We start from the raw sequence: 23,955 nt of genomic DNA on the forward strand, positions 1-23,955 counted from the left end.
GTCCCTTCTCTCCAGCCGCTTGTCTCTCAAGTCCTGGATGCTTTGGTTGCTGCTTAAGGACTCAAATAGCTTTTTCGCTTTTGTAAATTTTATCCCGTCTTTCTTCATGGGATTACTGGCCTGATAGCAACCACTTCACTTTTTATGGAAGTGGAACTCCACTAAAGTATTGTTAGTGTCATTACTTTATTTGATCTAAGTTGACAAAGAGATGTATGATCATGCAGTTTTTTTTTTCTCTAGATTAGAATCTTGGAATAATCAAGGAGTCTCTTGAAGATACAATAACTAGACTGGAAAGATTGAAAAATCATCTTGCAAAATTTGAACTAGGGAAATTTTACTCAAATATATCAGTAGCTAAGAGGCAAAACTGTTTTGCATAAACTGACCAGCAGTGTTATTATAATTTTGGTCTTATGAATGCTTTATTTTGAATTATTTCTTACAGTAAAATCAATCATGACTATATAAGGAAATTTTACAAAAATTTGATAATGACTTCTAGTGTGTGGGTCACAACAAACTATGGAAAATTCTGAAACAGATGAGAATACCAGACCACCTACCTCTTGAGAAACCTGTTTGCCGGTCAAGAAGCAACAGTTAGAATCGGACATGGAGCAGCAGACATGGAACAACAGTTGGAATTGGACATGGTTCCAAATCGGGAAAGGAGAATGTCAAGACTATGTATTGTCACCTTGCTTATTTAACTTATATACTGAGTACATCATGTGAAAGGCTGGGTTGGATGAATCTCAAGTTGGAATCAAGATTGCCAGGAGAAATATCAATAACCTCAGATATGCAGATGACACCACCCTAATGGCAGAAAGCAAAGAACTAAAGAGCCTCTTGATGAAGGTGAACGAGGAGAGTGAAAAAGCTGGCTTAAAACTCAACATTCAAAAAACAAAGATCATGGCATCCAGTCCCATCAGTTCAATTCAGTTCAGTTCAGTTCAGTTGCTCAGTCATGTCCGACACTTTGCAACCCCATGAACCGCAGCACGCCAGGCCTCCCTGTCTATCACCAACTCCTGGAGTGTACTCAAACTCATGTCCATCGAGTCGGTGATGCCATCCAGCCATCTCATCCTCTGTCGTCCCCTTCTCCTCCTACCCTCAATCTTTCCCAGCATCAGGGTCTTTTCCAATGAGTCAGCTCTTCGCATCAGGTGGCCAAAGCTTCAACATCAGTCCTTCCAATGAACACCCAGGCCTGATCTCCTTTAGGATGGACTGGTTGGATCTCCTCACAGTCCAAGGGACTCTTAAGAGTCTTCTCCAACACCACAGTTCAAAAGCATCAATTCTTCAGCGCTCAGCTTTCTTTACAGTCCAACTCTCACATCCATACATGACCATTGGAAAACCATAGCCTTGACTAGGCGGACCTTTGTTGGCAAAGTAATGTCTCTGCTTTTTAATATGTATCGCTTCATGGCAAATAGATGGGGGAACAATGGAAACAGTGACAGACTTTATTTTCTTGGGCTCCAAAATCACTGCATTTGGGGACTGCAACCATGAAATTAAAAGATGCTTGCTTCTTGAAAGAAAAGCTATGACCAACCTAGACAGTGTATTAAAAAGCAGAGACATCACTTTGCCGACAAAAGTCTGTACAGTCGAAGCTGTGGTTTTTCCAGTAGTCATGTATGCTTGTGCAAGTTGGACCATAAAGAAGGCTGAGGGCCAAAGAATTGCTGCTTTCCAACTGTGGTGTTGGAGAAGACTCTTGAGAGTCCCTTGGACAGCAAGAGGATTAAATCAGTCATTCCTAAAGGAAATCAACCCTGAATATTCATTGGTAAAACTATTGTTGAGGCTAAAGCTCCAATACTTTGGCCACCTAATGTGGAGAGCTACTCATTGGAAAAGATCCTGATGCTGGGAAAGATTGAAGGCAGGAGGAAAAGTGGGCAACAGAGGATGAGATGAGTAGGTGGCATCATTGGCTCAATGGACGAGTTTGAGAAAACTTCAGGCCATAGTGAAGGACAGGGAAGCCCGGCATGTCCAGGGGGTCACAAAGAGTTGAATTTGATTGAGTGACTGAACAGTAGCAAAGAATCATATTGTTTGAGTTTACTATTTGGAAAACACAAACATTTAGTGTCAAATTATTTTTTAGGTTTTTTTTTTTTTTTAGTGAAACAACACAGAATGCTTAATTTTTAGAGCTAGCTTATTTTGGATCTAATACTTTTCATTATATTATAGAAAGTAAAAATCAATTTTGAAAATAGCTTTTAAAAATTATTAGGTAAAATTCATCGGTTGTAACACATATACTGCTCAGATGAATGATATGGATTATGTGGGGGGCTGTGCAGGTGTGGGGGGAAAGGGTATGTGGGAAATCTTTGTACCTTACTCTCAATTTTGTTGTGAATCTTAAGCTGCTCTAAATAAAAATTAAAGTCTTCAAAAAATTGTTAGATACACAGAAATTACATTCACCTACTCTGATATACCAGTGTTATATTGTTATACAGCAATCTACTTTTCTTAGAAGTAATTTACATTAGTAGCAGTTAATATCGATAAGCTGCTTACTCGGTGTCAGATCCTAAGGGGAAAATTTAGTAAGGTCTAATAAACTCTGAATAGCGAGAAAGAGTGCTTTGCTTTGTCCAGATGTAAATGCTCTCGGCTGTCATGTGAATGACTGCTGACACCCTAGTACCTATGGAAAGGCCGGCCCTAATCCTAGATCCTTGTAATGTTGGAACAGGGAGGTCTTTAGCCATCAAATCCAGAATCTTAATTTCTCAGATGAAAACGTCATGACCCAGAAAGGGTAAGTGATTTCCCCAAGTGATTTACTCCAAGATCCCAGAGCCTGCTCATTAGACAGAGCTGGGATTGGAATAGACAAATTTTTGTGGCCCAATTTGGAAATTTACCCTGAGATGTCCTTATCACAGAACATATTTATCAAATGTCAAACTGCCACAGCGTCTCCACCGCATTCCTTTAGGAAAATAACCTTAAAAGGTGAAGTTGTCCGTGGGTGGAGATGACAGTGACTCAGCAGTGCCCTTGAGCCCGTTGGTGACTTAGCGGAGCTCTCTGTGTAGACGCTTCTGCCTCCATCTGCCGGATCGCTCTTAGTGACCCTCCCCCTCCACCCGGGCCCCAGTACTATAGCTTCGGCAGAAATAAAGGAACAGCAGCATGACAGTAACAACAAAACAGGCAACCTGCGTGCGTGCTAAGTTGCTTCACTCCTGTCTGACTCTTTGTGACCCTGTGGACTGTAGCCAGCTAGGCTCTGTCTGTCCATGGGCTTCTCCAGGCAGGAATACTGGAGGGGGTTGCCAGGCCCTCCTCCAGGGCATCTTCCCAACCCAGGGGATTGAATCCACTTCTTTGATGTCTCCTGCATCGGCAGGTGGGTTCTTTACCACCAGCGCCACCGGGGAAGTCCAAAACAACCAACACACATCTAAAAAACAAAAACAAAAAAACCCAAACCTTTAAATTTTTTTTTTTTTGGCCTAAATGTGACCTTTAGAGCATGTTAGAAATTTCAAAGATTAAAATGCGCCGTTTTTGTTACTTATGTCAAATCTTTTCACTTATGCTGTCTTAGGTGTTAATCAGGCTTCCCTGGTGGCTCAATGGTAAAGAATCCATCTACAGTGTAGGAGATGCAGGTTCAATTACTGGGTTGGGAAGATCTCCTGGAGAAGGAAATGGCAACCCACTCCAGTTTTCTAGCCTGGAGAATCCCCGTGGACAGAGAAGCCTGACGGGCTGCTGTCCGTGGAGTCGCAAAGCGTCGGACACGACTGAGCGATTAAGCCCACATCCGTGGTGGCTGGGCAGCAGGAGAAACTAAGCATCCCTGAACACAAACATTGGCAAGTAGGGACAGAAAGCTTTGCTAGTGGTTTTTATTTTTGTCATTTTATTATGGAAAAACTTTAAATGTATTCAAAAGTAGAGAAAATGGTAGAATGAATCCCTCTTTTACTAATCATGAAGCCTTAACAATGGTCAACATATGGCCAATCTAGCTTCTTTTATCTGCCCCTCCCCACTGGATTATTTTAAACAAAGCCCAGATGTCGCATTATTTCATCTGTGACTATGCCAGAGTGTATCTTTAAAACAATAAAGAGACTTGCCTTTGTAAAAAAGAAATATAACCACAATGCTATTAGCACACCAGAAAACAGCATTCTTTGCAGTCATCAAATATCTGATGAGTATTCAGATTTCCCTGATTGTCTTGTAAATTTTTTCTCTGTTGGTGTGTTAGAATCAGATCCAAATAAGAACCATAAATGTCTCAGGACTCTTTTAATCTATAGGTTCACTCTTTTCTCCCTCCTCTTGTGATTTATTGCAGAAACCAAATTCTTCACCTGTAGACCTTCCTACAGTATGAATTTTTGCTAATTATATCGCTCTGGTGTAGCTTAATTTTTCTGTCCCCTATATTTTCCCATAAACTGGTAATTAGAACCAGAACTTTGACGGATTTTCCATTTTTTGGCACCATTCCGGGGTAGGGGGTAGATACTTTCTAGTTACCTTCCCCGGTGGCTCACGATAAAGAATCCGCCTGCGATGCTGGAGATGCGGGTTCGATCCCTGGGTCAGGAACATCCTCTGGAGGAGTAAATGGCAACCCACTCCAGCATTCTTGCCTGGAGAGTCCCATGGACAGAGGAGCCTGGTGGGCTACAGTCCTTGGGGTCGCAAAGAGTTGGACACGACTGACTGAGCGCACACACACACATACACACACACACACACACACACACACGTGTACTTTCTCCTGCAGGACATCAGGGGGCACATGCTGCCTGGCCTTCTTGTTTGTAGGGTTAAGTTTGACCTGTGAACAAGCGTCGTCAGCCTGACACATCCATTATAAACTCCCCCATCTGCTTTGTGCCTGGTGGTTTGAGCAATCATTGGCAATTATTGTCTAGATCAGGGGCTGGCAGACTCTTTCTGTGAAGGGCCGGATAGTGAATATTTCGGACTTTGAGAGCCATGTGATCTCCATCATTGCAGACAGCAGCCTTCGGTAACGTGTAAATAACTGGGCATAACTGTGTTCCTATAAAACTTTACTTACCAGATTAGTTCTGGCCTATTGGCCACTTTTTTTTTTTTGCTGACTCCTGATCTACATCAATTATTTCATAAGGGGTTGCAAGATAATATGATTCTATCATTCTTCCTTTGTTTATTCACCGAAAGGCTTCTATAAAGAATTTGACCTCATCAGTTATTTGGCTTCTCTAAGCAACTGTTTGTAATGGAAAAGCAGGGTCAATACTTGAGTCTTTCTCTTTGTTTATTATCCATCTTCAGAATGGATAATAAGGTGTTGGTTTCCTAGCATCTTCCAGAGGTGATCATTTTGTTTTTTAAGTACCATCATGAAATTCCAGAGCTTTGACACAGTCGATGTTTCAGGCCTCCTAGACTTGGGCCCTGTGGCTGTTGTCTTAATGGTCAAACTGCAGCTGTGTGGCACTTCCCAGATGTCTTTATTTTATTGTTATTGTTATTTTTTTGTCTTTGAGTGAATCTAAATCCCAAATCTCAAGGACAGATGTCCTCAAATATTTTCCTTTGGCAGGTGTTAAATGAGTGCCCCTTCTGTGTCAAACCCAGTCCTGGATCCTTTCCTCCCAGGCATCTTTAGCTCCCCGGCAGAAGGTCTCTGATGTACAGTTGTTATAAAATAAGTGGTCTCCTTCTGCAGCTGTAGAATCCATGATGGTCTGGTTTTCAGTTTTGTTAGGTAAGAAAGACATATTTTTCAAATTCAACAGTGAGATTCTTTCACATAGATTTCCATAGTTTTTAATCTATGTTAAAACATTTGTTTTTAATCATGGCTCAGTTCAGTTCAGTTCAGTTGCTCAGTCGTGTCTGACTCCTTGTGACCCCATGAATCGCAACATGCCAGGCCTCCCTGTCCATCACAAACTCCCGGAGTTTATTCAAACGCATGTCCATAGAGTCAGTGATGCCAACCAGCCATCTCATCCTCTGTCGTCCCCTTCTCCTCATGCCCCCAGTCTGTCCTAGCATCAGGGTTTTTTCCAATGAGTCAACTCTTCACATGAGGTGGCCAAAGTACTGGAGTTTCAGCTTCAGCATCAGTCCTTCCAATGAACACCCAGGACTTATCTCCTTTAGGATGGACTGCTTGGATCTCCTTGCAGTCCAAGGGACTCTCAAGAGTCTTCTCCAACACCACAGTTCAAAAGCATCAGTTTTTCGGTGCTCAGCTTTCTTCACAGTCCAACTCTCACATCCATACATGACCACTGGAAAAACCATAGCCTTGACTAGACGGACCTTTGTTGACAAAGTAATGTCTCTGCTTTTTAATATGCTGTCTAGGTTGGTCATAACTTTCCTTCCAAGGAGTAAGCATCTTTTAATTTCATGGCTTCAATCACCATCTGCGGTGATGTTGGAGCCCAAAAATTAATCATGGCTAGGTCACTGCTATTAAGTGAGATTGACATTTAAGTGTTCATCATGCAATGTTATTTAGTTAGCCTGCAATCTGAAATTTGATTTAATACCCTCTGGTTTTTCATTAGTGCCAAGTGGGGGAAAAAACGGGCACATTTAAAGAGCTGAAATTTAACATTGTTGTAAATATTGAAATGCTGTCTCCTGGTGTATCATCCAGATTTCGTTTCAATCAGTGGACTGTTCTGGTGCTCCTTCTCGTGTCCTCTCTCTGTCGTTTTAGCGCTGAGTTCACTCTGCATTTTCTCTGTTGTGCCCAAACTTTCACCCTAAACCCACAGGGTCTGTCTTCCCCTCAGCTGTTTGAGGTGCCGTGAGGTCTCTTTTAGGTCCTGGTATCACTATTCTGCTGCTGCTTTTGACACCTCCTTGTCACCCCTCTTTCCTTGGATTAGGGGTGACCTTTATTTTCTCTTCTCGTCCTCTTCTTGCTTGCTTTCCTTTCTTCTCTTTTCCCAGCCCACCAGCAACATGCCCGAATCGTGTTTGATCTCATCTCAGTGTTTCCCTCTCTCTGTCTTTCTCTCTAAGCCTCTCTGACTTGCTTGGGAAGCTCATGGTTTGCCAGTCTTGCTATCACGATTTTAGTTATCCCTGCTCTGCACGTTATTCTAGAGCCCTGTCTCCAATGCTGAGATCCAATGTTTCTATTTCTATATTTATTGTCAAGGATGAGATGTTTAAACATTGACTAATTTTTTTTTTTAACAACTGAAAACAAAATCCAAGAGAAGAGAGTATTCTATGTTCCTGAGGTTCCTTTAAATGTAGTCCTGTCCCTCTTGAAGTTCCCGGTGGCTGGTTGATCAATGAAACCATCCTGAAGATGGGTTTAAAGCCTTCTGAAAGTTGTCTACCCATCCCTCTCTGCTTCCATCTTCGGCTGTACCCTGTCTCTGCTTTGGCCGTATATCTGCTGGCTGTCCTTGCTTTAGACTACCTTATAATATTTCTCTATTTAATGTGTCTTGTCACACCACAAGTTTCCCTTCTTTCTGGAGAGATTTTCCAAACGAATTCTGACCATCATCAGAAACCAGCAGTTGAGCCCCTTTTCTCTCAACCATAAAGCTGGGGTGTGTGTGTGTGTGTGCGCGCACGTGCTTTTGGCAACCCCACGGACTGTTGCCCGCCAGGCTGCTCTGCCCATGGGACTTCTCAGGCAGGAATACTGCAGTGGGTTGCCATTTCCTGCTCCAGGGGATCTTCCCAACCCGGGGATCGAACTTGAGTTTCTTGGGTCTGCTGCACTGACATGCAGTTCTTTACCACCGAGCCACCTGGGGAGCTGGAGTAGGTGCTCAGGGGTAAAGAACCTGCCTACCAGTGCAGGAGATGAGGGTTCTATCCCTGAGTCGGGAAGATCCCCCTGGAGCGGGAAATGGCAACCCACTCCACGGTTCTTGCCTGGAACATCTCACGGACGGAGTAGCCTGGCAGGCTACAGTCCATGGGGTTGCAGAAGAGTCTGACATGCTTTAAATGACTAAACAACACCACCACAAAATTAGGAGGAATTTTTTTTTTCATGACTTGAAAACTTCCCCAAACCCATTATTTTCTGCACCGATAAGAAGGGAAGCAATGTTTTATTTTTTACCTTTTGAAGATGTGAGTATTTAGTATGTCTGACACACAACAAAATCATTAAACCCTAATGTGTAATAAATGTAAAACTTTATTTCCTAACAGCATGCTCATTTTCCTATACAAACGTCATTTTTATCTCGTTTTAAAAACATCAAAGCTCTTTGCTTTATCCTAATCTTCACAGTTGAGTATGTGTCGATCAATAAAGCCACTTTATGTAACTGTGTTGCAGAGTGACACATTCATTAAGATTGAGGCTGAAAGGCCTTTTGAGAAAAGCCCTTCAGGGCAAATAAATTCAATAACATTTAATCTAATATTTCTGTTTCTGCTTACCAAGCTTGTATTAAGGCAAATAGTAAATGTGGTAGAATTTAGAAAGTGATTTTTTTTTTCCTTTAAAAATCTTTGCCCACTATTAATTGAAGTATTTTGTTCATCGGATTGATCACATTTTACTGAGTCAGAGCACAGGTGGGCTTTGGTAAGTACAAACGTTCAGGATATGTAGGCATTTCTATTGAGGATGGAGGAGAGAGGATATATTCCTTAGAATTATGGGAAGTGAGCAAAACACTTTTGGGAGAGATGGAAAGGAAAATATTTTCATTTGTGACTTTGTTTTTACTTTAGAATAATAGTATAGCAAGTATAGTCTAGCTTTTACTATATTTATAATTTTGAGAAAGTTGTGAGTTTTGAGAATAGCAGTGATCACTTTTACTTGGTGTATAAGGAAACATTTAGAGAAAATTTTAAACGCTTTAAGGGCAAAGTATGCCTCTTCATGGAGAAGGAAATGGTAACCCACTCCAGTGTTCTTGCCTGGAGAATCCAAGGGACGGAGGAGCCTGGTGGGCTGCCGTCTATGGGGTTGAGTGACTTAGCAGCAGCAGCAGCAGCATACCTCTTCAGACTGATGTCCTGATATTTACAGACAAACAATCCTACAGAAGTTGTAATCTCTGATTTTTGTTAATGAGTATCTAGGAAGCTAAACCTGAACTGACTGTGGATAAATATTTATGAAAACGGGATTTTCACTGATGAAGATAAAAGAATTCATTCATTTGTTCAACATATATTGAGGGCTTTCTAGATGGTATGATTTAAGGACATCTCATATCAACCTAAAGCAGGAATGAGTTTGGACTATTCCTAGAACTTAGCAAAGGGGAATGTGACAGGAAGGTGATACGGGTGGTGAATACAGACCAGACCGAAGGGAATGTAGAGGCCAGACTGTGCAGTGAGCACCCTGCGTAGGGAGTCTGGATTCTAATCTCTACGTAATGGGAAACTATTCAATAATGGTGACTGTTTTCCCTAGTATTAGTACTCATATATAAAAAAATATTTAGAGAAAATATAGAAACCTTAATGACAAAGTATACCTCCTTAGGTTGATGTCTATAAAAATATAATCTAATTTACATTTCTAGGAGTTCATCTTTGAGCTGCAAAGAAGATAGTTTGTAGTGGGGCAAGATAGAAACAGGAAGATCATTTAGGAGACAATATCCTAATGGACAGGCTTTCTAGGTGGTGCTGGTGGTAAAGAATCTGCCTGCCAATGCAGGACACGCAGGAAATGTGGGTGCGATCCCTGGGCCGGGAAGATCCCCTGGAGTAGGGCATGGAACCCCACTCCGGTATTCTTGTGGGGAAAATTCTATGGACACAGAGAAGCCTGGCAGGCTACATGGGGTGACCATGTAGGTCACCCTTGGGGTCCCACCATGGGGTCACAAAGAGTCGAACACAACAATTGTAATGGACAAGGTCACCCGTGGGTGCAGTTGAAAGACTGGAGACACACTTTGTGGGCAGAATTGACTCTTCTCCCCAGTGGGTTGGATGTGACGAGTGAGATGCAGCGTAGGATGAAGCGTGACTGTTGGGTTTTGGCCTGCAATAGAGAATGAGAAACTAGCACACATTGTAAAGCAGTTTTACCCCAATTTACAAATTAACTAATAATCAATTAAACAGAGAATGGCGGTGCCATTCATTATGATGGAGAAACTGTACTGGGTGTGGTTAGAAGTGAAGATCAAAACTCGTCTTGGATTTAATTCAGGTCTGAAGTGTTAGAAGACACGGGGTGAGGTCTAGTAGGTGGTCTGGAGCTCGGGGGAAAGGTGTGAGCTGTAGACACAGAATCGGGGGGAGCAGTCAGGTGGCATTCAAAGATGTGGGAGCAGATGGGATGATCTGAGGCACATGGCAAGGAACAGCGGCTCCGGACCAAGCGCTCGGCTGCCCCAGCCTTCAGAGACTTGGTAGACGAGGCGCGGGCAGAGAACACTGGGAACAAATGCTCCTGGAGAGAACTGGGGAGTGCGGCATCCTGGCAGGAATGGGAAGAGAGGGTTTGGGCAGGAAGGAGATGGGCAGTGGGTGGAAAACGCTAGAGAGGTGAAACGAGATGAAGGCAGAAAAGGATCCGTTTGTTACCTTTATAGTCGACTTCTGCCTTCAGAAATCTCATCTCATTTGCTTTTGTATCCTCAATGTCTCACACATTGCTTGACACATAATAGGCATTGGGTAAATGCTTTGTTGAATAATTAAATGAAAGAGGTGGTATGAAAAGAGGGCTACCTCATGAGTCTATTGGAATTAAAATCCAGTTACTGCTCTTTCAAGTAATTTCTGTAGGAATTGAAAATGACTTTCCTATTATATTGATTAAAATGTTTTGAAAGTCTTTGATTTTCAGCTATGATTTCAGGAGTATGATTGTGTAGTTTTTTGACCAGTAGGTATGTTTCCTCTGTTTTCCACAATAAAGGCAGTTACATTGGTTTGGAAGAAGAAGGAGCATTTGAGTGTGTGTGTGTATGTGTGGTATTAGTTTTATTTGAAACCAGCATTAAAATAATTAACTTACTTCTACCTAAGTTTGAAGTTGTAGAAATGTTGCAAAGTACCTACATTAGTCTCTGATCATCTTATTCTTTCTTGATATGGTTAGAGATTTTTATTAAATTTGGCCAAGGGCAATTATGGGGGAAGGATTAATAGCAAAAGAGATTTGTCTAACAGGAAAGGATTCAGTTACTTTTAACAATGTAATTTGCAGCCTATATTCCTATTAATGCTTGATCTTCTTACATTCTACCTTTGTCTCTTCCAGGTAAAGTAAGGTACCAGGCAAGCAATCTAAACTTATAAAAGAAAGAATGAAAGAAAGTGCAGTCGCTTAGTCATGTCTGACTCTTTGTGATCCTGTGGACTGTAGCCCACCAGGCTCCTCTGTCCGTGGAATTCTCCAGGCAAGAATACTGGAGTGATTGCCATTCCCTTCTCCAGGGGATCTTCCTGACTCAGGGTTCAAGCCTGGGTCTCACACATTGCAGGCAGTTTCTTTATCATCTGAGCCACCAGGGAAGCCCAAACTTAATAAGACTTATACACTATCTGTTCATGTCCTGTACAGACAGAATATTCATGAAAAAAAATAATAATAAAACTTCCCTTTCAGCTCATCAGGTTGTGGAGATTATTAGAATCCTGTAAATTTGGTAATTACATTTCACCTGCTGTGTGTTCTATCTACAGATAGAAAACCTGGGTACCTTGTGAAACTGTGTTCAGTGCATAGTCTTGTAAAACTGCTACCGGTTTAGAATGCCGAAGTACTTAAAAATATCAATGGATACATTATTTATAAATTTCTCACAGTATCCGTATGGTGTTTACTTATGTACAATATTCCTACCCATACGATTTCATTGCATCCTTACAACAATCAGTGAGGCGGGTGTTCCTTCTTAGTCCAAGATCATATAGCCTGTCAGTGTCAGAGCCAAGCCCCACATCTGGGTTTCTGAGTCATTTCAGACCGCCTGTACGTGATGGCCATGCCTCTGGCTCCCCACGTGCCCTGAGATTGCAGGTGTGGATACACGTAAGGTGAGGAGAGCCTGACTATTCTCCCTCATCGCTGGACATACATGCTGGTTTAAGAGAGTTGGCAAATGATGAATTGTTAAATCCCTTCTCCATCTGTATGAACAGTGGCCTCTCATCCAGAAGTAAAGCCTGGAGCGCTACGTCATTAATTCTGCTGTATTCTAATAAATAGATTATGATTCCCCATCAAATTAAATTGCCTGGTCGTGGAGGGAGGGGTAAAGTAAGAGTTTCAGTCTTTGACGGAAGTTTTCTGGAAGTGCTCAGAAGGCTGCCAAGCAAGCACTAAGGGTTATTGGCGTTGGAGGTTAAATTCGTTTAGAGTCAGCTGGTGATCCTTCAAGAATGAGCATTTGGCATCTACTGAGCCTCTTCTTCCGGGGTTTTCTAAGTTAGAGCCTTTTTTAATAACAAGAAGGATTGTTCTTAATGAAAAGGCATAGCAACCCCCCCCCCCCCCACCAATCTGAGCTTATCATGCGATACAAAAGTTTAAATATTGTTAATGTTCCCTAAGGGGGCGCTATGATCACTGGACTGAAACCAGCATATTATTGGCAATTTGTAATTATTAACAGTAATGTGAGTTTTTCAGACTCTAACTGGAAGCTAACTTAATGAATCTCTGGATGGAAAGACTGGACTTTCTTGAAGGTAGATGCCACATGTATGGTATAAGTTTACTTTGAGACTCAAGAACCGTAAATACTAAGATTTGGAGTATAGGGATTTGTGAATGAGATTTAGCATTATATGGCAAACATGTAATTTTTTAGTAGCTGAGCTTAAAATCAGTGTCCTGCCTTGGTTATTCACAAAGAAGGATGGTGCTGCAAGTGCCAGGATCTCTCATATTGTTTTTTACTTTTGGGGTGGGGGATGAGTTAGAGCTGTTAGTCAAGAATTTAAGATGTCATAAAAACTGATGATCAAAAACTGAAAATGTTTGAACAATGATGTTCCATTTTGCACAAAAAGAAATTAAAGATAGAAGCAAGTCTTTAGCACCATCTCTAAAAACAGGAACCATAGGTAATAAAAATAACAGCTGCTCAATCTGTATCAGTTTTTTGGTTAGAGAACCCCTTAAAATATACTGGCTACCCATGTAGGAAGCAGTGTTAATACTGTTTATTTTCCAGGATTGGAGGAGGATCCAGGAAATGAGAATTGAAACTTGGCAGTGTTGCTGTTTCATAAGGGGAAAAAATATAACCTGTCCTGTTAATGCCAAATTAAAATGGTTGATGGACTCCGTGAGCATGATTCAGGCTAAATGAAACCAGTATGAGAAATATTGGAAGAAACTAAATTCACCCTGAGACATATAAATATAATTTATATGGACAGTGGAGTGAGACAGAGGATAGAGCCCTGGACAGGCAACAAAATAGTATCACATTTGATGGCTTATTTTTTTAGCTCCCTTTGTTCTTATTTCTTATGTGATCCTGGAAAAAAATGCTAACCTTTTGTGTCCATTTACATATCCTTTGGGGCTTCCCAGGTGGTGCTAGTGGTAAAGATCCTGCCTGCCAAAGCAGGAGACACAGGAGATGAGGGTTTGATGCCTGGGTTGGGAAGATCCCCTGGAGAAGGGCATGGCAATCCACTTGAGTATTCTTGCTGGAGAAGCCCCGTGGACAGAGGAGCCTGGGGGGGCTACAGTCCATGGGGTCGCAAAGAGTCGGACACGACAGGAGCACCTTAGCACGGCACAGCATATATCTATTAAATAGGAATGATGGCGCCCTTCATTATTATGAAGGTTATTATGTTTCTAAAATTTTTGAGTTTCTTAAGAGAAAGTCTCTTAATTAACAGAAGTAATTACATTAAAAATTATAAAGTTTATGTGTAGAAGAAGATACAGGGACTTTCTTTTGACCAAGAACTTTCTAACACACACAAAAATTGCAAGGATCTCTTAGGCAGCTTCAAAGTGTGCGAGGAAGTCTTTTAGGTAGGCTGATGATCGCTATGGATAAATGGTGACTCTGCGAGGTCACAGAGCAGAGACCACTGTGTCCCCTCATGGAGGGTAGTCCCGTGGGTCCTCCAGCTCCCCGGCCGGAACCCCAGGGATAGAACAGAGAGAAATAATGGTTCCCTGAACACACGGCTAGTGCGATAGAGTGGCAGCTGGAGACAGACGCCGACCTGACAAAATATAGTAAGAGCACATAAGGAGATTTAAATGCAGCCTAAGAAGACTTCCTAGAGATGAAAAGCACGATTTTCCCAATCAAACATTTCAGTAAATGAATTGAAGGAGATGACAATCTTCCTGGAGACTTGAATGAAGAGTCAGGTCTCTCAAGTGGAAGAAGCTGAAAGCATAGGACAAAAATATAAAGAAAGGGATCGAAATCACAAGAGAAAATGGATCTAGGAAATATACCATGTAAGTAACAGGAGAGCCAGAGGGAGGAAAAGGACAGATGGAGGAAAGGCAATAATTAAATAAATATAAGAAATAAATTTTCTGAGCTTGAAAATCAAGACTTGTATCTGTACATTCAAATGGCTCATCAAATTCCAGGCAAGATTTCTAAATTCTCTGTATATACTGGAAAAGTTCTTGAACTCTTAAGAATACAAAGCAAAATCTTAAAAGCTTCCAGAAAGAGAGAATGAATTACCTACCATTTAGGGAGTATCAGACTAGCAACACATTTCTCATCGATGACACCAGAAGCTGTAGATCATGGAGTAACTGCCTTAGACCATGGAGACCAAAGGCCAGCAGCCTGAAAAACACATACACAGCCAAGCTACCATCTCTCTGTTAGGGTAAAAGGACTGTACTGTTACAGAAGAATTCAGAGATGTCATCTCTCATTTTCTAACAAAAGCACTCAAGAGTATCAAATGAAAAGCATCCAAACAAAAGTTAATCAGAGACACTTCAAGGTGAGCAGAGATAATAGCAGAGGAAATTTTTCTTTCTTTTTTTTTTTTTGAAAATTTCTAAATTAACCATTTAATTCAAGTGGAAAGGAAAGAGTAAGTTCAAATAGTCTTTACATTAAATGAATTTTCCCATTAAAAATTTGATACTGTTAGACTAAATTCAAAAGCAAAACCCAGCTATATGATATTTTTAAGAAACATTTGAAACAAAGTGATGGAAATTGAAAAAAAAACAAAAACGGTAGACAAAGATCCCAGGTCAAAGATCCCAGAGAGTCAGAAGAACTAGCGATATTAGGTTTAGTATTTAATTTATATTTAAGTTAAAGGCATAATTAGGATAAGGAAAGAGATTATATAATGATTCTTAAAAAGCACAGTTTATGAAGAAGATACATAAACCTGTGTATATAAAGAACATAGCCATTAAACCTGTAAGGCAGAGTATTAGAAATGTAGTTACGGTGAGACACTTTAGTAAGCCTTTCCCATTTGTCTCAACCCATCTTAACTTCATGCAGACCTCTAAGATGGGGAAATTGAATAAATAAAAAAGTTAGATTTGATAGATATGCAAGAACCTTACATCCTTTGAATACAGAATATTCCTTTCTGGTTTACTTACAAACCTTGATTATATACTTGACTACAAAGAAGACCTTAACAAAGCCAAAGGAAAAGAGATTTTTACAGATCTTGTTCTCTGATCATAATCCAGTAAGATTAGAAATGAACAAGAGAAGGTAATAAAAAAGAAACTTTACTTGGAAATTTAGAATCACTCTTTATGGCCTTTGTATCAAAGGAAGAGGCAAAAATCAATTTACAAGATATCTAGAAATCAATAAAGAGGGCATGATTTATTCTAAAAGCTATGAGGCAGAATGAAAGCTATAGGCAGTGGAAGTTTACAACCTTGGGATGTGTTCATTATTTAAGAATAAGGACAAAGTGTACCTCATCATGAAATGAGAAAGAAGAATGACAAAACAAACTAAAATAATCAGAAAGAGGCAATAACAAAGATAAAAGCTGACATTAATGAAATAAAGTATAATAGAAAGGATAAATACATATTCATGCATGCTAAATTGCCTCAGTTGTGTCCAACTCTTTGCTACACTTTGGACTGTAGAGCCTCTGTCCCTGGGATCCAGCTGTAAACAGCTGGTTCTTTGAAGCAGTAAGATAAGACGTAAAGATTTGTGTCTGATTAGGAAATGAATAGAGAGTAAAAAATTTACAGACTAGAAATCAGAAAAAGGATGTATAATCAGAGCTACAGGAGCAATTCAAAGAAGATAACAAAGATGACTGCATTTGAGATTTCCCTGATGGTCCAGTGGCTAAGACTCTGTGCTCCCAATGCCAAGGGCCCAGGTTTCATCCCTGGTTAGGGAACGAGATCCCACTTGCTGCAAGCAAGAATCCCGCTGCATGCCACAACAGAAATAAAGGATCCGGCGTGCTGCACCTAAGACCCAGTGCAGCCAAACCAAGACATAAATAAAAACAAATATTAAAAAAGATAACTGCATTCAGCTCCAGGACAATAAAATTTCAGAAACCTGAACTGGATTATTTCCTTGCCAAATATAAATGTTTAAGTTTGACTCAGGAAAAAGTAGAAAATTTGAGTAAGACAATAAATACCATAGAAGACATTGGAAAAGTCGTTAAAGATCTTCCATTTAAAAAGGCCGTGGTGGGACTTCCCTCGTGGTATAGTGGTTGAGAGTCAGCCTGCTAAGGCGGGGGACGCGGATTCGGTCCCTGATTGGGGAGGATCCTACATGCCATGGGCAACTGAACCTGTGTGCCACAACTACTGAAGCCTGTGCCCCCTCGGGCCCGCGAACCGCCACCAATGAGCCCCTGTGCTGCAACTGCTGAAGCCGGAGTGCCCCAACGCCTTGCTCCGCAACCAGAAGTCTGTGCTCTGCAACTCGAGAAAGCCTGCTGGCAGCAGTGAATACCCAGTGCGATCAAAAATAAAAAATAAATAAAAATTATTTTAAAAAAGGCAATGGGATCATCTGAAGTTATAGATGAGTTTTATGTGTGTGTATGTTTAGTCTCTCAGTCATGTCCAGCTCTTTGAGACCCCATGGATTATAGCCCACCAGGCTCCTCTGTCCATGGAATTCTCCAGGCAAGAATACTGGATCGGGTTGCCATGCCCTCCTCTAGGGGATCTTCCCAACCCAGGAATCGAACCCAGGTCTGCTGCGTTGCAGGTGGATTCTTTACCATTTGAGTAGGGTTTATTCCAAGAACAGAAGAATGGGAATCTTGTCAGTGAAATCCCTCACCAGATCAAATTAGGGCTAGAAAACCATATGGTCACATCAGGAGATGCTGAAAAGTGTTTAATGAAATGTATAGACACAACTAATAAAAATAAATAAATCAAAAACAGGAAGAATGGAAAGAAACGACGTTAGTATAGTGGTGCTTAGTTGCTCAGTTGTGTCCGACTCTGTGACCCCATGGACTGCAGCCCGCCAGGCTCCTTTGTCCCTGGGGATTCTCCAGGCAAGAGTACTGGAGTGGGTTGCCATGCCCTCCTCCAGGGGATCTTCCCAACCCAGGGATCGAACCCAGGTCTCCCTCACTGCACGTGTGTTCTTCACCATCTGAGCCACCAGGGAAGCCCTGGTGTACCATTTACCAAAACAAACGGTATCATCCTAAATAGCAAAACACAAAAAACTTAGTTATTATTAGGAACTAAACAACCTTGCTATCACTTGTTTATTTAACAAATGTCTTTTCTAGCATCTTCTTTGGGTCAGGATATTGGTCTGTATTCTCAGGGATGAATAGAATAGAGAAAAGGCTGTGATTCATGGAGCTTACATTCTAGTGGGAATTATTAACTTTGTCTTAGAATTTGTGGTAAGTTCATTAAAACAAGAAAAATGAAATAACTGGAATAAATACTAGAAAAGACAAGCTAAAACTATCTTTTCCCCCTAATGATATCATTGTATACCTTGCAAATTCAAGGCACCCCCAGTAAATCCTGTAAACATAAGAGAATTTGGTAAGTGGCTACATTTAAAATAAATAAAATCAAAGCCTCCTTCTTGCTCCATAATAGCAACAGTCCCTTAGAAATGAAGAGTAAGGACAAATTAGAATAGTGGCAAAACCTTAAAAATACTAAAGAATAATTTTAAAAGGCATGAAACATGGAGAAAATGAAAATATATTGAAGAACACAGATCAAGATTGTGAACAAGTGACAGACCATGTTCTTGGATTGGAAGTCTTAGTATATTTTTTTATTGGAGGATAATTGCTTGGAAGTCTTAATAGTTATACATTTGATGCAATTTCAATCCCAACAGTTTTTTTTTTTCCAATTTGATAAAATCTGAAAATTTATAACAGAAAGTTAAGTGCCACCAATAGCCAAGAAAATAATTCCTCCGTTGCCTCCCTCCAGACGGCTGAAATGTAAGCTCAGGAGAGAAGGGATTTTGCTCATGGTTGTCGTCAGCACCTATAATTGTGTCTGGAACATACGAGACACTTAATAAATAGTTGAGTGAATTAATAAAGGAGACTTCCTCAAGGAGACATAAGTTACCAGGTATCAGAACACACTAAAAAGCCATGATATTCAAATTACTATGGTTGAGACAGATTGCTAAACACATAGATCAATGCAGTGCAGTAAACCATCAGAAATAGATCTCGGAATGCATGAGATTTTAATATATGTCAAGCAGATGCAGAAGGCCAACAAATTAGACTTGACTCAGCAGAAAAGAATCTACCTGGAATGCAGGAGACACCAGTTCCATCCCTGGGTCGGGAAGATTCCCTGGAGAAGGAAATGACAACCCACTCCAGTATTCTTACCTGGAAATCCTGTGGACAGAGGAGCCTGGTGGGCTTCAGCCCATGGGGATGCAAAAGAGTCGGACCTGACTTTGTGACTAAACAACAACAACAACGTGAAGACAGAATTGAAGAAGAACAAATCCTGAAGGCCAACAAATGATGAGACAGACACACTCAAATCATGACATATCACCCCTCAGATTGGCAAAAATTACATCAATATCATCTGTTGCTGTTAGGGGAGAAGAGCTCTCACATTACTGAGTTTTGACGTCTGTGTGACAGTCTTTTTGGAAGACAATCCATCAGCATGTGTGTGGAGTAATATCTGTTTGACCCAGGAATTCCACTCCTTGTTCTCGTAAAAAAATGAAACGCTGTATGCGTGGGTGTGTATTCCAAGATCATGTTCTACAGTAATGTCAGTGTGGAGGATAAAATGGAGATACATGAATGCTTATCAGGGGAGGAATGGTGGGCTATATTACATCCATCCCAATGGTGAAGTGTTATACAGCTGTTAAAAAGGAATTTGGGGCTGTCTTGGTAAAATTGAGAGATTTTCTGAGTCTTTATTGAGTGGGAAAAACAAGATGCAGAAAACTGGATATAGTATAATAGTTAGCAAAAATAATGGAAAAAACTGTGCTTATAGTAATATCTTTCCAATTATATGTATGTGGATAGATAATATGCACGTTGGAAATATATATGGAAGAAAACATAGCAGGTAGTTAATATGGGTTACTGGAGGGAAGGGAGTGCCTTTCAGGCTGATACCAGTGAAGGGAAGTGAAGAGGAGAAATTAACCAAATGAAAAGAGAACACACAGAGAGACCACTAATAAATAAACAATATGTATGATGACTTTTGAGGGCTTCCCAAGTGGCTCAGTCATTAAAGAGCCTGCCTGCCAATGCAGGAGACACAGGAGACATGGGTTCTATCCCTGGGTGGGAAGATCCCCTGGAGGAGGAAATGGCAACCCACTCTAGTATTCTTGCCTGGAGAATCCCATGGACAGAGAAGCCTGGCAGGCTACAGTCCATAGGGTCACAAGGAATTGGACACTACTGAGCACACACACACACATGCGATAATTTTTATACGTTTTTGTATATAAATTTGTGTGTGTGCATGCATGCACATGCACACGCCTGTGCAAATGAAACTTTTTTTAAAGAGTTCCCATTGGCTCGGGTTGTTTCACTCAATTATTTATAATTTCTGTAGTACTAAGCAGAAACCTAGATATAAATACACAGTAAATTCTCAAAGTTAAATGCAGCGTGGTAATTATATCCTGGCTCTTTGTGTTGTGAGTAGCAGAAATCCTACCAAAAAAACTAACATGAGCAAAAACGGGGATTTACTGACTCACGCGAGCCTCACACAAGATTAGGTTCAGAAGCTCAGTTCAGCTCTCATCAAAAGTCTTTTGCCTTTATCTGTGTCTCTGCCTTCTGCCTGCCTTTACTTCTCCCTCTGTCTTTTTTTTTTTTTTTGGCCTGTCTTGTTTCTCTCCCTCTTGATGGCATGACAGTTCCTTGATGCATTTATTTCTGGTCTGTGCTCCTTCCCCTGGCCTTTAGCATGTTTCTTCTTTGCTCCAGGCTTTTCATTGGCAAAGCCTCAGAAGGCGCAGTGACAGGGCTGGTTTGAGTCGTGTGCCCACCCAGACTGTGGTCCCTGTGAGCAGGGGGTGTGTGGAGTCCTGGGCTGAGGCAGGCCGGGGTCACGGATCCCACCTTGGGAGAGAAGGGAGGCAGGGTGGCGTAGTCACCATCGCAGAATCTGAGTGAGGGGAAGGCTTCCGCAAAGAGTCCGTGGCAGGTGGGAAGGAGCAGTGTGGTCTAAGGGGAAAAAAAAAAAAGATCCTGGGTGGGTGGACAACAGATGTCCACCGGAGGGACTTTGGTTTGAAATACAAACCAAGCTTGCATCTCTAATAGCAGAGGACTTGAGTAGTGGGGAAAGTGGATTTGAGTCAAGTAGGAACCACAGCACATTTTTTGTTCAGTCACTCCATCGTGTCCAACTCTTTGCGACCCCACCAACTGCAGCACACCATGCCTCCTTGTCTTTCATGATGTCCCAGAGTTTGCTCAAACTCATGTCCACTAAATCTATGATGCCATCCAACCATCTTATCCTGTCATCCCTTTCTCTTCCCGCCTTCAAGCTTTCCCAGCATCCTGGTCTTTCCCAGTGAGTCGGCTCTTTGCAGCAGGTGGCCAAAGCATTGGAGCTTCAGCTTCAGTATTAGTCCTTCCAGTGAATATTCAGGATTGATTTCCTTTAGGATGGACTGGTTTGATCTCCGGGCTGTGCAAGGGAGTCTCAAGTGTCTTCTCCAACACCATAGTTCGAAAGCATCAATTCTTCGGCTCTCAGCCTTCTTTATGGTCCAACTTTCACATCCATACATAACTACTGGAAAAACTGCAGCTTTAACTATATGGACCTTAACACATTTAGGGCAGTGAAAATATTTAGTCCTTTGTCCAAAAGCTCAAATTAATTTATAAGAATTATAGTAGGTGATTATCTCTTTGTATATACTTACCCCAGATAATCTATAAAAGGATTAAAGACTTAAATGGCTAATGAGGAATATCAGCTTCAGATATTTGAATAGATATTTTTCTAGGAAAAGAAAATCTACATTTTGTATTTATTCCCCCCCAGCTTTACTGAGATGTAACTGATACACAATATTATGTAGGTTCAACGTTCACAGTGTGATGATTTGGTACTCGAATGTACTGCAAAGTGATTAACATAATGAAGTACCACATCCCTCACCTCACATAACCACATGTATTTATTTTTAAGGCAGTTTTAGCATGCCAGATTCTTTGCCCTGTGTCTGGTGAGACATACTTTTAGGAGTTGTTCTCATCAAGCAATGCTCCAGATTTGCTCACTTTAAAGACTCCATCCTTTGTAATATTGATTTATAGCGATGCTTGGATATTTAGGTGATAAATAAATGATTGGCATCTCAATTTTGTGGGGAAAAAAAAAATGAGATCACAGAGGAAAAAAGTTGATCCAGAGTATCCATGGACAGAAGAATCTGGGCTATCAAAGTAGCAAATGTATTTAGCCGTGGACTTAAAACACGTTTTACTGTGAAAGTAACGCCAGTACAAAAAAACGCACTGCGCAATGGTGTAGGACGACACGGACGCTCACAGGTACTGCCCAAGTCAAGCCGCTCAGCCCACGCCCAGGTGTTTCTGCTGTCCTGACTTTTATGCTAATCACTTCCTGGCTTGTCTTCTTGGTTTTACCACTTGCATCCCTACCACGGCTTACCTTTGCCTGTTTTTTGAGCTTTCTAGAAATGGAGTCATACAGTATGTGCTCTCTGGGGTCTAGTTTCTTTCATTCAGCATTTGAATTGTGGCCCACAATTATGGAGTGAATGCAGGGTGGGGATGAGCTGCAATGTCCATTTTTTAGACGATCAAATAAACAACTCCCACTCATCGTAACCCTATAAAGTTACAGATTTTAGGTTATTACTTGAGTTCTTAGGGGCACCTTAGAATTATAATGAGACACATGAAGTATTTAAGAATCCTAGTGCTTGGTACCCCATCCTCCCTAAAGGAACAGTCACTGCACTGTTTATGCCATTCCAGAAAGAAAACACTTGTGCTGGCTGCATTTCCTGGGATGTGACCCGAGCTCAAGGCTGTCAGCCAGTCCTGCCCAGAAGTGCCACTTTCAGAGTCTGGAGTTGATGAAATATTTCAAGCTAATGGAGTGGGTTTTCTAGAAAACTCCTTAGAGATAAAGTAGGTATCTTTTTAATTGGATATTTAAACATTTAGTATTTTTTTTTGCACGTTACCAAGAAGTCCCCATATGAGTTTTTAGAATGTTATAGTCATAACACTTTAAACATGTTCGTAGGAATGGAGAGTGGTTCTGTGAAAAAGGTAAACTTTATTTAAAATAATAGCTCAGTATTGGCTCAGTGAGGCTTCCCTCATAGCTCACTTGGTAAAGAATCTGCCTGCAATGCAGGAGACCCCGGTCTGATTCCTGGGTCAGGAAGATCTGCTGGAGAAGGGATAGGCTACCCACTCCAGTATTCTTGGGCTTCCCTTGTGGCTCAGCTGGTAAAGAATCTGCCTGCTATGTGGGAGACCTGGGTTTGATCCCTGGGTTGGGAAGATCCCCTGGAGAAGGGAATGGCTACCCACTCTAGTATTCTGGCCTGGAGAATTCCATGGACTGTATACTCCATGGGGTCACAAAGAGTCAGATCCAGTTGAGCGACTTTCACAGACACATTGGCTCAGTGAATAACTTATGTTCCCAGAATTAGGAACTAAAAATTGTCCTTGCCTCAACATATTAATAGAACTCTCCTGCTACTCCTCTACTGGTAGGAAGCTTGGGTATAGAAAGTATTAACGTAACCAGCTGACTGTCAAATGTTGACAATGTAATGTGTTCTCACACACACACAGCCTTTAAAATTTCTTTCATTTCCCTCAGTTTTATTGAGATTCAATTTACATACAGCATTATAGGGGCTTCCCTGGTAGCTCAGCTGGTAAAGAATCTGCCTGCAATGTGGGAGACCTGGGTTTGATCCCTGGGTTGGGAAGATCCCCTGGAGGAGGACATGGCAACGCACTCCAGTATTCTTGCCTGGAGAACCCCATGGACAGAGGAGCCTGGTGGGCTACAGTCCGTGGGGTTGCAATGGAGTCAGACACGACTGAGTGACTAAGCGTGTTGTAACTTTTAGGTGTACAGCATAATGATGTCACTTACATATATATTGTGAAATGATCACAATAAGTTCTATATATTCTTTTTTGCATGTAAGTGTGGGTACAGAGAAATTAGCTCTCATAGCAGTTTTGAAATACATGCATTCATATACAGTGTGAAGTGAAGTGACGTGACAGTCGCTCAGTTGTGTCTGACTCTTTGTGACCCCATGGACTGTAGCCCACCAGGCTCCTCTGTCCATGGAATTCTCCAGGCAAGAATACTGGAGTGGGTTGCCATAGTAAACTCTATTAAAAAAAAAAAACTACCTATACTTTTTGGCTGATGCCGGAGGGAAGAGCCTAACTTCTTGATTGACTTCCTTTTCCCACTGAGAGTACATCTTACCATGCTAGCCA

At 41.3% G+C, this 23,955-nt stretch overlaps 1 protein-coding gene across 3 annotated transcripts in view; it reads left to right on the forward strand.

The window, feature by feature from the left end:
- The window catches only part of RNF182 (ring finger protein 182), a 44,702-nt gene that overhangs the window by 16,853 nt on the left and 3,894 nt on the right, over positions 1–23,955 (forward strand). The window contains exon 2 of one of the 3 annotated variants that reach the window (XM_043450907.1): positions 22,450–22,605. The exons of the other annotated variants lie outside the window; for them this stretch is intronic. The gene's annotated coding sequence lies outside the window, so the exon portion shown is untranslated. The remainder of the gene's footprint in view (positions 1–22,449; positions 22,606–23,955) is intronic. 3 annotated transcript variants of the gene reach the window in all.

The sequence above is a fragment of the Cervus canadensis genome, chromosome 28 (assembly GCF_019320065.1).
Source record: "Cervus canadensis isolate Bull #8, Minnesota chromosome 28, ASM1932006v1, whole genome shotgun sequence".
Lineage (NCBI taxonomy): Eukaryota > Metazoa > Chordata > Mammalia > Artiodactyla > Cervidae > Cervus > Cervus canadensis.